The sequence below is a fragment of the Apodemus sylvaticus genome, chromosome 16, assembly GCF_947179515.1.
Source record: "Apodemus sylvaticus chromosome 16, mApoSyl1.1, whole genome shotgun sequence".
NCBI lineage: Eukaryota > Metazoa > Chordata > Mammalia > Rodentia > Muridae > Apodemus > Apodemus sylvaticus.
Window position 1 is genome coordinate 88,544,985 of NC_067487.1, and position 12,565 is coordinate 88,557,549.

At 41.8% G+C, this 12,565-nt stretch overlaps 1 pseudogene; it reads left to right on the forward strand.

Moving 5' to 3' along the window:
- The window catches only part of LOC127666709 (sorting nexin-18-like), a 41,435-nt pseudogene extending 31,373 nt beyond the window's left edge, over window positions 1-10,062 (forward strand).
- The last annotated feature ends 2,503 nt before the right edge of the window (window positions 10,063-12,565 follow it).

Genomic DNA, 12,565 nt, shown 5'->3' on the forward strand with positions numbered 1-12,565 from the left:
TCATGTTGCGTGTATGTCTAAGTGTGTAGCCTCAAAAGAGAAGGCACAGGAGAGTTTTATCTCGAAAGAATATGTAAGAATACCACTTCCTAAGGAAATACAGTTTTGCAGAGTAAAGACATATACGTACGCATTGGAAAATCTTTACGAGAAGAAATAACGCATAGTACAAAATTAGCTTGTATCTCTAAAACTGCACGTTGTAACTCGAAAAGAATTGGTGTGGCGTGTACGTCTTAAGGTGTAGTCTGAAAAGAGAGCCCAAAGGAGAATTTTCTTTCTTCAAAATTTTTCAGAAAATCACGTTTTAAGGAAATCCCGCATCGTGCGAAATTATCTTGTTTTTCCTAAACAACACATTGTAACTCGAAAAGCTTTCGTGTTGCGTGAATGTCTAACTGTGTAGCCTCAAAACATAAGGCACAGGAGAGTTTTCTGTCGAAAGAATATTGTAGAAAACCACGTTATAAGGAAATACAATTTTGCAGAGTAAAGAAAATACGTACGTATTGAAAACACATTACGAGAAATAATAACTCACCGTACAAAATTAGCTTGTATCTCCAAAACTACACCTTGTAACTCGAAAAGAATTGTTGTGGCGTGTACGTCTTAACATGTAGCATCTAAAGAGAACCAAAAGGAGAATTTTCTTTCGTCAAAATTTTTCAGAAAATCACGTTTAAAGGAAATCCCGCATCGTGCGAAATTATCTTGTTTTTCCTAAACAACACGTTGTAAGTCGAAAAGCTTTCATGTTGCGTGTATGTCTAAGTGTGTAGCCTCAAAAGAGAAGGCACAGGAGAGTTTTCTCTCGAAAGAATATGTAAGAATACCACTTCATAAGGAAATACAGTTTTGCAGAGTAAAGGCATATACGTACGTATTGGAAACTCTTTACGAGAAGAAATAACGCATCGTACAAAATTAGCTTGTATCTCCAAAACTACACGTTGTAACTCGAAAAGAATTGTTGTGGCGTGTACGTCTTAACATGTAGCATCTAAAGAGAACCAAAAGGAGAATTTTCTTTCGTCAAAATTTTTCAGAAAATCACGTTTTAAGGAAATCCCGCATCGTGCGAAATTATCTTGTTTTTCCTAAACAACACGTTGTAAGTCGAAAAGCTTTCATGTTGCGTGTATGTCTAAGTGTGTAGCCTCAAAAGAGAAGGCACAGGACAGTTTTCTCTCGAAAGGATATGTAAGAATACCACTTCATAAGGAAATACAGTTTTGCAGAGTAAAGACATATACGTACGCATTGGAAACTCTTTATGAGAAGAAATAACGCATAGTACAAAGTTAGCTTGTATCTCCAAAACTACATGTTGTATCTCGAAAAGAATTGTTGTGGTGTGTACGTCTTAACATGTAGCATCTAAAGAGAACCAAAAGGAGAATTTTCTTTCGTCAAAATTTTTCAGAAAATCACGTTTTAAGGAAATCCAGCATCGTGCGAAATTATCTTGTTTTTCCTAAACAACACGTTGTAAGTCGAAAAGCTTTCATGTTGCGTGTATGTCTAAGTGTGTAGCCTCAAAAGAGAAGGTACAGGAGAGTTTTCTCTCGAAAGAATATTGTAGAATACACCGTTATAAGGAAGTACAATTTTGCAGAGTAAAGACAAATACGTACGTATTGAAAACACTTTACGAGAAGAAACAACGCATCGTACAAAATTAGCTTGTATCTCCAAAACTACACGTTGTCACTCGAAAAGAATTGTTGTGGCGTGTACGTCTTAACATGTAGCATCTAAAGAGAACCAAAAGGAGAATTTTCTTTCGTCAAAATTTTTCAGAAAATCACGTTTTAAGGAAATCCCGCATCGTGCGAAATTATCTTGTTTTTCCTAAACAACACGTTGTAAGTGGAAAAGCTTTCATGTTGCGTGTATGTCTAAGTGCGTAGCCTCAAAAGAGAAGGCACAGGAGAGTTTTCTCTCGAAAGAATATGTAAGAATACCACTTCCTAAGGAAATACAGTATTGCAGAGTAAAGACATATATGTACGTATTGGAAACTCTTTACGAGAAGGAATAACGCATCGAACAAAATTAGCTTGTATCTCCAAAACTACACGTTGTAACTCGAAAAGAATTGTTGTGGCGTGTACGTCTTAACATGTAGCATCTAAAGAGAACCAAAAGGAGAATTTTCTTTCGTCAAAATTTTTCAGAAAATCACGTTTTAAGGAAATCCCACATCGTGCGAAATTATCTTGTTTTTCCTAAACAACACGTTGTAAGTCGAAAAGCTTTCATGTTGCGTGTATGTCTAAGTGTGTAGCCTCAAAAGAGAAGGCACAGGACAGTTTTCTCTCGAAAGAATATTGTAGAATACCCCGTTATAAGGAAGTACAATTTTGCAGAGTAAAGACAAATACGTACGTATTGAAAACACTTTACGAGAAGAAACAACGCATCATACAAAATTAGCTTGTATTTCCAAAACTACACGTTGTAACTCGAAAAGAATTGTTGTGGCATGTACGTCTGAACATGTAGCATCTAAAGAGAACCAAAAGGAGAATTTTCTTTCGTCAAAATTTTTCAGAAAATCACGATTTATGGAAATCCCGCATCGTGCGAAATTATCTTGTTTTTCCTAAACAACACGTTGTAAGTCGAAAAGCTTTCATGTTGCGTGTATGTCTAAGTGTGTAGCCTCAAAAGAGAAGGCACAGGAGAGTTTTCTCTCGAAAGAATATGTAAGAATACCACTTCATAAGGAAATACAGTTTTGCAGAGTAAAGACATAAAGGTACGCATTGGAAACTCTTTAGGAGAAGAAATAACGCATAGTACAAAATTAGCTTGTATCTCCAAAACTACACGTTGTAACTCGAAAAGAATTGGTGTGGCGTGTACGTCTTAACGTGTAGTCTGAAAAGAGAGCCCAAAGGAGAATTTTCTTTCGTCAAAATTTTTCAGAAAATCACGTTTTAAGGAAATCCCGCATCGTGCGAAATTATCTTGTTTTTCCTAAACAACACGTTGTAACTCGAAAAGCTTTCGTGTTGCGTGAATGTCTAAGTGTGTAGCCTCAAAACAGAAGGCACAGGAGAGTTTTCTGTCGAAAGAATATTGTAGAATACCACGTTATAAGGAAATACAATTTTGCAGAGTAAAGACAAGTACGTACGTATTGAAAACACATTACGAGAAGAAATAACGCATCGTACAAAATTAGCTTGTATCTCCAAAACTACACGTTGTAACTCGAAAAGAATTGTTGTGGCGTGTACGTCTTAACATGTAGCATCTAAAGAGAACCAAAAGGAGAATTTTCTTTCGTCAAAATTTTTCAGAAAATCACGTTTTAAGGAAATCCCGCATCGTGCGAAATTATCTTGTTTTTCCTAAACAACACGTTGTAAGTCGAAAAGCTTTCATGTTGCGTGTATGTTTAAATGTGTAGCCTCAAAAGAGAAGGCACAGGAGAGTTTTCTCTCGAAAGAATATTGTAGAATACCCCGTTATAAGGAAGTACAATTTTGGAGATAAAAGACAAATACGTACGTATTGAAAACACTTTACGAGAAGAAACAACGCATCGTACAAAATTAGCTTGTATCTCCAAAACTACACCTTGTAACTCGAAAAGAATTGTTGTGGCGTGTACGTCTTAACATGTAGCATCTAAAGAGAACCAAAAGGAGAATTTTCTTTCATCAAAATTTTTCAGAAAATCACGTTTTAAGGAAATCCCGCATCGTGCGAAATTATCTTGTTTTTCCTAAAGAACACGTTGTAAGTCGAAAAGTTTTCATGTTGCATGTATGTCTGAGTGTGTAGCCTCAAAAGAGAAGGCACAGGGCAGTTTCCAAATCTTTTCGAGTTACAACGTGTTGTTTAGGAGATACAAGTTAATATTGTACGATGCGTTATTTCTTCTCTTAAAGTGTTTCCAATACGTAAGTATTTGTCTTTACTCTGCAACACTGTATTTCCTTATAACGTGGTATGCTTACCACAGAGAAAAGAGAGAGAGAGAGAGAGAGAGAGAGAGAGAGAGAGAGAGAGAGAGAGAGAGAGAGACAGAGCAGCACACCACTCGATATGAGATACTTCAATTAAATACCTCTCCTCAGAGTTCAGGAAATCCTGAAGTAGTAAAATAAGAATAAATAGTATACTTTCCATAGGATAGACTAGACACAAGGAGAACAAAGCCTTCTAAGTCAACTGATCAAAGCTTATTTGTATACACAGACAGTGAGGCAGCAAACATAGGGTGTACTGGGGTGTGCAAACAAGTCTTCCCCAAACCTGTCTTTCAGTTTAGTATTTTTATAGGACTCCTGAATGTGTAAAAATATGTCTCAGTTTCTTGTGTCTTCTCTTGAGCTCTTTCCTTCTGTCTGTTTGCGAAGTCTTACTTTGTTGAGCTTTTCTGTTTGGTAACCTAAGTTTCATTCTCAAATTAAATATACAGATCTAAAAGAGAACTCCCTTCCTGAAATTATCTGCTGGCCTCCAAACCTTTATCCCTTTAGTGATCCATATCAAACAAACAAGCCAATAAATGCTAAGTATCTTAGATGAGAGTTAGAGAGATGCTTTAGTGATTAAGAGCATGTACTGCTCTTGCAGAAGATCCAACTTTAGTTTCTAGTACCTCATAAGCTGGCTCACAACTATGAAAGTGGAAGGTAACATAAAGCAACATCTGAAATTGTCTTCTGACCTCTACATTTGCATGCTGTTTGCACATATCCACCACTGTTCAGGTGACATTCCTTACAGAGATGAAGGTGCATCTCTGTATTTTCAATTGTTAAATCTGTAGTGACAAAGAGCTAAGTGATGGCAGGAGTTTGATGCTGTCATTTCTGAACCATCACTGTGTTTTAGATTTTAAAATTTGCTGATCTACAGTTGCTCAAAATATGAATGTCATTGCCTGGTGGCAATCCAATAGATATTCTGGCACTGCCTTACTGCTGATTGCTAATTACCAATATCTGACAGCCAATAGAAAGGTCAAAACTACTGGGGTTGACCAGGGCACAAGACAGACAGACGGGACAAAAGCAGATGCAGGAGTATGAAAAGATACTGATGGAAGCAGAAGATAGGGAACAGAGCTGTAAACAGCGAGAACCAAATGGGTAGGTAGATTGTTGTACAACCTGAAGTAAGTTGAAATGATCTATCCCATCAAAATGCCTACAGCTTTGATCTATCCAGAAATCTATGTTTTATTCATGCTGTAAGCTGCTCTGTGAAAAGCCCTGCTTTCACCTATGCTCACAACAATACACACCTGCAAAACAGTATGTGATGCAGCTTCTTGGGTGTTTGGATGATTAAACTGATAGATAATTTCATGGTTTCCTAAATAGGGGAATCCAGAGAAGCTTCCATCCCTCTTCCAAACTCAATTGACCTTCCTGCCTGACAAGTATAGCCCAGCCTTCCCACATCTTTCTCTTGCTCAAATACCCTTTGAGCCTTGGTAACAGGCTTCAGGGCAGCAATAGAGCCCCTGAGATCAAAGTCTTTGATTTATTCATTGTGCTGTATGCATAAAGGCAGAGAAAGCCCACACAGGACTAAGTACACATGTATGAATGCTCACATCTACAAGCATAATCTCTCACTCATGGAGACCCTCATCTCTGTACATACTCATGTATCACACACAATTGGAGAAACCTCCCGTGACAGAGAGGCACATGTAGACACACATACTGCAAAATGGTTGTTTACAATTGTATAGCTATTTTCTCTACTGTACTCTTGAGAAACCGCCGTGAGTCACCATGAAACCAGACTTGTGTGTTAGTTCATGATAAATAACTGTGGCATCCACTGCTTCCTCCTTTTCCTGGACTTCAAACAAAATGTGTGGGACCCTAACAGCTGTCCAATCATGTTCTCTCTTTCAGATATCTCTGGATAAAATCTGTAAGGGTCCTGGGATGCCAACTGCAGGACCAGTGTGGTGGCCAGTCTTTCAGCCTGGTACGTCTATCTAGAAAGCCATGTCACAGATGGAGATAGATGCATAGTGCTCTCACAATGCAGAGGGGAGAGGCACTCAACAGTAAGTGACAGGCATGCCACTTCCCTCATTCATCTTAGAATCTCTGTCTCCTCAGGTGGCTCCAGTCAGTCTGTGGAGAACTTCATCCCGCTGCTCCCTCTGAATCTCTCTTGACCATTTAAAGGTAAGTCGCCTAAGAGATCACAGCAACAGAGCTTGTGATCAATGAGTCTTTCTTGTCACCTGTGTCTTTAAACTATTTAGTATCTTTTAGCTTATGGCAGCTATATTGGTGATGTGTGGAGTTTGGTTCTCCAGAACTTGAGCATGCTATATCAGTAACCCTGGCCTAAATAGAACATCAACATCACTGTCACTCAAAGCTCACTGAACCTGAGGCAAGAAAATCATGTGGCCAGCCTGCCTTATATGGATATCCTACCTCAAAAATGCATGATTGTCATTCAGACAGGTCACTGTACCTGATACCTCATAGACTAAAAATGCCTCTTACTATGCTAACAGGAAAATGTCAGCAGCAAGGAGGATAAACTGCTCTTTAAGTGTGTTAATGAAATCACCTGAGAGGTTCTTTGCTTGTGGATGGAGAATCACCAACATATCAGCACAGCCCTTCTCTCCTCTCTAGAATTGGCTTTACTTGCGATCAGGTCTAACTATGTAATCCAAACTGGCTAGATGTCTTCGTGTACTTCTCTCTCTATCCCAAGAAGCAGGACTTGAGATGTAAGGCAGAATAGCATACTTTTTGTCTTCTGGGTGACTTATCTGATTACCTTGAACCTTAGTGAAAAAGAAAGGAAAGATATTAGCAACTTTCTACCTAAACTATCATGAAGTTCAGAACATTTGTTCCTTCTTCATTGCTGAGTTTCCGCATCCCATGTTCCTTCAGGCACTGTTTAAATTTGGCATTTAACTCAGCCCAAAACATATATATGTAGTTTATCCCAGTCACACTAAACTCCTAGAGCAACTCCTGAGGGGCCTATGCTCAGGACGCTAAACAATAGGAAAATTGGCAAGATTTTCTATCTTTTATTATCTCCAACAGGTTCTCAACTTGTAGCCATGAGGTCTCCTCAGAAAACACATTCAGAGTCTACAACATAAATACTATTATTCTTTCTCTGATTCAAATCAAGGAGAGCTAATGGCTGAGTAGGAAGTCCATATACACCAGGCTAAAATATTCCATATTCTCCATCTCTTGCTGTCTTGGGATTTTCAGGGACTTTAAGCTTCCCCTAGAACTCCACACTCTCTACTTCCCCATGGGTTCTCTGCCTGATCCCCCACCCCACCTCCCCTTAGGTACATGCATCAAGACTGAGGAGACCCAGGCAGGCTCATGAGCTGGTACACGGTTACAGAGTTCTATGTTCATGGATTTCTATTTTTTTCAGAAGACTTTGTGCATGTGAATTTTTGGTCGATATGTAGGTATATGAATTCATTATTAGAACCAAGGTCACCCAAGGAAATTAGAAATTGAGTAGAGAACTTATGTGCAAACATATAGGTGCTGAGATCAAATAAGTTCCGATTGAATGAGATGTTTTTTTCAGTACTGAGCCATGTCTGGAGCCTCACCCACTGTCCATAAATTAATTTCTACTCTACAGAGCATTGGAGATTAGAATGCTTTGTGTCCTCCTCATGTTTTGATCTAGGAACATTTACAAGTGATGACCTGGCCCCTCAGCCTAGTCCTGTACTGATAGTACCACCTCACTTACAACTCTGCATTGGCCAGCAGCAAGTCGGTCTGGGGATTGGGTTGTGTCTTTGTGTACAGGGCCAGCTGTGATATGAAAAGACCTAATCTGTGTCTTCACTTAGACCAACAAGCAAGGAGAGGTGAGAATAATAGGGAAGGATCTAATAGGAGAAGTGAAGAAAAAGTGTGTGTCTGGGACAGATGTGGAATGGAATGTAAGCATTGCAACAAGGACACTTAGAGATTCACTTTCTGTACTCATTTAGGCACAGACATGTAAAGGGCCAGTGGTAAGAAAACCTTGTGGGGAGGCCCGGGCCCCACCCTGGCCAGAAGGGGCCTGTGCAGCAGTAGCTCCTGCTAGCAGAGCAGATCTGCAGGGAGGGCGAGAGCAGAGCAGGAAGCGGACCTTGTGCTGCCTTCCAAGCTCCTTCTAAGCTCCTTCCAAGCTCCCTTTGTGTTCAGGGACGCGGATAGTGACCACTGGGCCCTCTGACTGGCCCGAACTCGGGGCACGGGGCTTGGGAAGGTGGTGCTGCTTGCCCTGGCGCTCTAAAGCTTTAAATTCAAGAACCCTGTTGAGATCTCACTGCAGGAGCAGGAGGTGTTGAGCTTGTGCAGTGAGCAGGACTTGGAGGGCTGGCTCGAAGGGATCAGCAGCCATGGCCACCGCGGTCTCTTCCTGACCTCCTCTGTACAGGTGATTTGCAAAACCGAGCCTGGCCCACCAGCCCAAGGCAGCCAGGGAGCTCAGCCCGCTCCGCCAATGTGCCGCCCAGCGGCTTTGAGCCTCTGCCCGACGTGCCGCCCGCCACCTTCCAGCTCCTGGCAGCTGGCATCGCCAGCTTCCTTCCAGCAGGGGCGCCCTACAGCCGTCGCCCCAGCAGCTCCTCCAGGGTCACCAGGCCAGCCTAGGCAGTGATGATGACTGGGAGGACGAGTGGGACGACAGCTCCACGGTGGCCGACAAGCCAGGTGCACTGGGCAGCGGCGCATACCCAGACCTTGCAGGCTCGGCAGCGGCGGGCGGCAGCGCGGCCAGCGGGTACCTCTGTCCACACGCTGGGACCTGTCGCTGGGCTCACCCGGCGTCTCGGCACCCCCACCTCAGCAAGTGTCTGGAGCCAAGAGCTCCGCCACAGTGAGCCTCAACCTCAATCACTTCTCCACCTCGGTCAGGTCGGGCCGGGAGGCCTTGGTGCTGAGAGAGGTGTCAGGCTTTGTGAAGGATGGGGACAATCTGTGCATGGTGCTGGGTCCCTACGGCCCGAGTGGCAAGAGAACCCCTACCCTTTCCAGTGCACCATCTACGACCCCACCGAGCAGACCAAGTTCAAGGACTGAAGAGTTGCATCTCTTACAAGCTGGTGCTCATGCATACCCAGGTGCCCGCGCACAGGTGCTATCAGCACTTGGACTGGCTGTGTGCGTGCCTGGCAGAGAAATTTCCCGTCATCTCGGTGCCCCATCTGCCCGAGAAGCAGGCCACCAGGCGCTTAGAGGAGGACTCCATCTCCAAGCGCAGGAAGGGTCTGATCTGCTGGATGAACCACATGGCCAGCCACCCTGTGCTCGCGCAGTGCCATGTCTTCCAGCATTTCTTGAACTGTCCCAGCAGCACTGATGAGAAGACCTGGAAACAGGGTAAGCAGAAGGCTGAGAAGGATGAGATGGTGGCTCCAACTTCTTCCTCACTCTGAGCACACCACCTGCCGCAGCCCTCGACCTGCAGGAGGTGGAGAGCAAGAAAGACTGCTTCAAATCCTTCCCCAAGATGGATGACAGCGCGCTGCAGCTCAACCACACTGCCAACGAGTTCGCGCACGCAAGCAGGTGACTGGCTTCAAGAAGGAGCATCAGAAGGTGGGCCAGTCCTTCCTGGGCCGCAGCTAAGCCTTTAAGCTGCATCAGCAGGCCTTGTCCACGGGTCTGAACCAGGCCATTGCTTTCCCTGGAGACGCCTATGATGCCATCAGCCATCTCTTCGCTGAGCAGCCCAGGCAGGCCATGGACCTGGTCATGGACTGTTAGCACTGTATCAGGGGCACCTGGCCAACTTCCCAGACATCATCCATGTTCAGAAAGGAGCTCTTACCAAAGGAAAGGAGAGTCGGCTACACGGGGAAGAAGGGAGGATAGAGGTCCAAAAGCTGATGTCATTCAAGACCGCTGTAACACTATCTCCTTCACCACATTGGCCGAGATTCATCACTTCCATCAAATTAGAGTAAGAGACTTTAAATCACAGATGCAGCATTTTTTACAACAACAAATAATATTTTCCCAAAAAGTGACCAAGAAGTGGGAAATCCATTTTGTGGAGGAATAAATAGATAACAAATCCTGATATGGTTAGTCTGAGATTCAAAGTAGATATAAAAATACCTTTTCTGTGGAGCCTGGAAGTGAGAATCTTTCAATAGAATTTAAATTTTATTTTGCCTTCTTCCTATTAAACATCAAATTGGTGACTAAAGTTGGTAGACAAACTACTGAGGTCTGAGGCTCATTTAGTAGTCAGACTGATGGACAATTGTGATGTCAATTATCTAAGGCTCATGCCATTTGACACACTGAAACATACATTGCCTTTTCTTAGACTTAGTGGCTTCAAAAATATTTTTTGTAATTGAAAAATTGTAAGGAATAACATATTTTCAGAAACAGATAGATAGATAGATTGATAGACAGATAGATAGATAACCACAATAATATATGTGCAACAATATGAGAACTATTTGTCCAAAGTATTAGGATATATATACATCTCCAAATGTTCTCAGTTTCTAGTTTTTTAAACCTATTCAAAGTGAATGTGAAAAGGACAGCATGTAGATTTCATCAGCACTGTGAACCTTAGAGTCTAATGCATGAAAAAAATCACAGGAATCTTTGAAGCCTATAGAAGAAGACACACACTTATTAGGATTCAATAAAGTTTATGTAGCTAATTTATGTTGAGGTCAAGGAAATAACCAGGTTCTCCTAAAAATTAAATCTAATTAGTTATCAGAGAGTCCATATATTCTAAAATCCCAAGATTTGCCCAACTCAAGATAGATTACATATGGATTCCTGGTGGTTAGAATCAAACAAACAAAAAGATCAAAACCAAAATTAGTATTTAATAAAAATTAATCTTGTTCAGAGATTAGAGTCATTTCCCTTGCCTACAGGAAAAGAAAATGGCACTTCATTGACTAGTGACTCCTATCTGGATTGTTAATAACCACACTAACACTTACTTTTACCTGAACAGGAAGTAAAAGTAATTGTTATTTATTTTCCTTAGATTTCCATTCCTTCCCAAACATCTCCATCAGATTCTGTACTAAGATAACTCCCAAAATGTTATAGAAGCACCCTTTGCTTTATGAAATAAGTGTTTCTCTCACTCCCCCAGGTATGTCCAATATTCTACCTTGATATTGTCTCTTCTCTCTTTTTTCTTTTGTTTTACGATGTATTTTTATTTTATTTGATATATTTTTATTTATATTTCAAATGATTTCCCCTTTTCTGGGCCCCCACTCTCCGAAAGTCACATAAGCTCCCTTCCCTCCCCCTGTTCTCCCACCCACCCCTTCCACTTCCCTGTTCTGGTTTTGCCTTATACTGCTACACCGAGTCTTTCCAGAACCAGGGGCCACTCCTCCAGTCTTCTTGTACCTCATTTGATGTGTGGATTATGTTTTGGGTATTCCAGTTTTCCAGGCTAATATCCACTTATTAGTGAGTGCATACCAATCTTTTGAGACTGGGTTACCTCACTTAGTATGATGTTCTCCAGCTCCATCCATTTGCCTAAGAATTTCATGAATTCATTGTTTCTAATGGCTAAATAGTACTCCATTGTGTATATACCACATTTTTTTTGCATCCATTCTTCTGCTGAGGGATACCTGGGTTCTTTCCAGCTTCTGGCTATTACCAATAGGGCTGCTATGAACATAGTGGAGCATATATCCTTATTACATGCTAGGGAATCCTCTGGATATATGCCCAGGAGTGGTATAGCAGGATCTTCCAGAAGAGGCATGCCCAGTTTTCTGAGGAACCGCCAGACTGATTTCCAGAGTGGTTGTACCAATTTGCAACCCCACCAGCAGTGGAGGAGTGTTCCTCTTCTCCACATCCTCGCCAACAACTGCTGTCTCCTGAGATTTTAATCTTAGCCATTCTGACTGGTGTAAGGTGAAATCTCAGGGTTGTTTTGATTTGCATTTCCCTGATGACTAATGATGTTGAGCACTTCTTAAGGTGCCTCTAGCCCATCCGAAGTTCTTCAGGTGAGAATTATTTGTTTAACTCTGTACCCCATTTTCTAATAGGGTTGTTTGGTTTTCTGGAGACTAACTTTGTGAGTTCTTTATATATATTGGATATTAGCCCTCTATCTGATGTAGGATTGGTGATCTTTTCCCAATTTGTTGGTTGCCGATTTGTCCTTTTGATGGTGTCCTTTGCTTTACAGAAACTTTGTAATTTTATGAGGTCCCATTTGTCAATTCTTGATCTTAGAGCATAAGCTATTGTTGTTCTGTTCAGGAACTTTCCCCCTGTACCTATGTCCTCAAGGGTCTTCCCCAGTTTCTTTTCTATTAGCTTCAGAGTGTCTGGCTTTATGTGGAGTTCCTTGATCCATTTGGAGTTAAGCTTAGTACAAGGAGACAAGGATGGATCAATTCCCATTCTTCTGCATGCTGACCTCCAGTTGAACCAGCACCATTTGTTGAAAAGGCTATCTTTTTTCCATTGGATGTTTTCAGCCCCATTGTCGAGGATCAAGTGGCCATAGGTGTGTGGGTTCATTTCTGGATCTTCAATCCTGT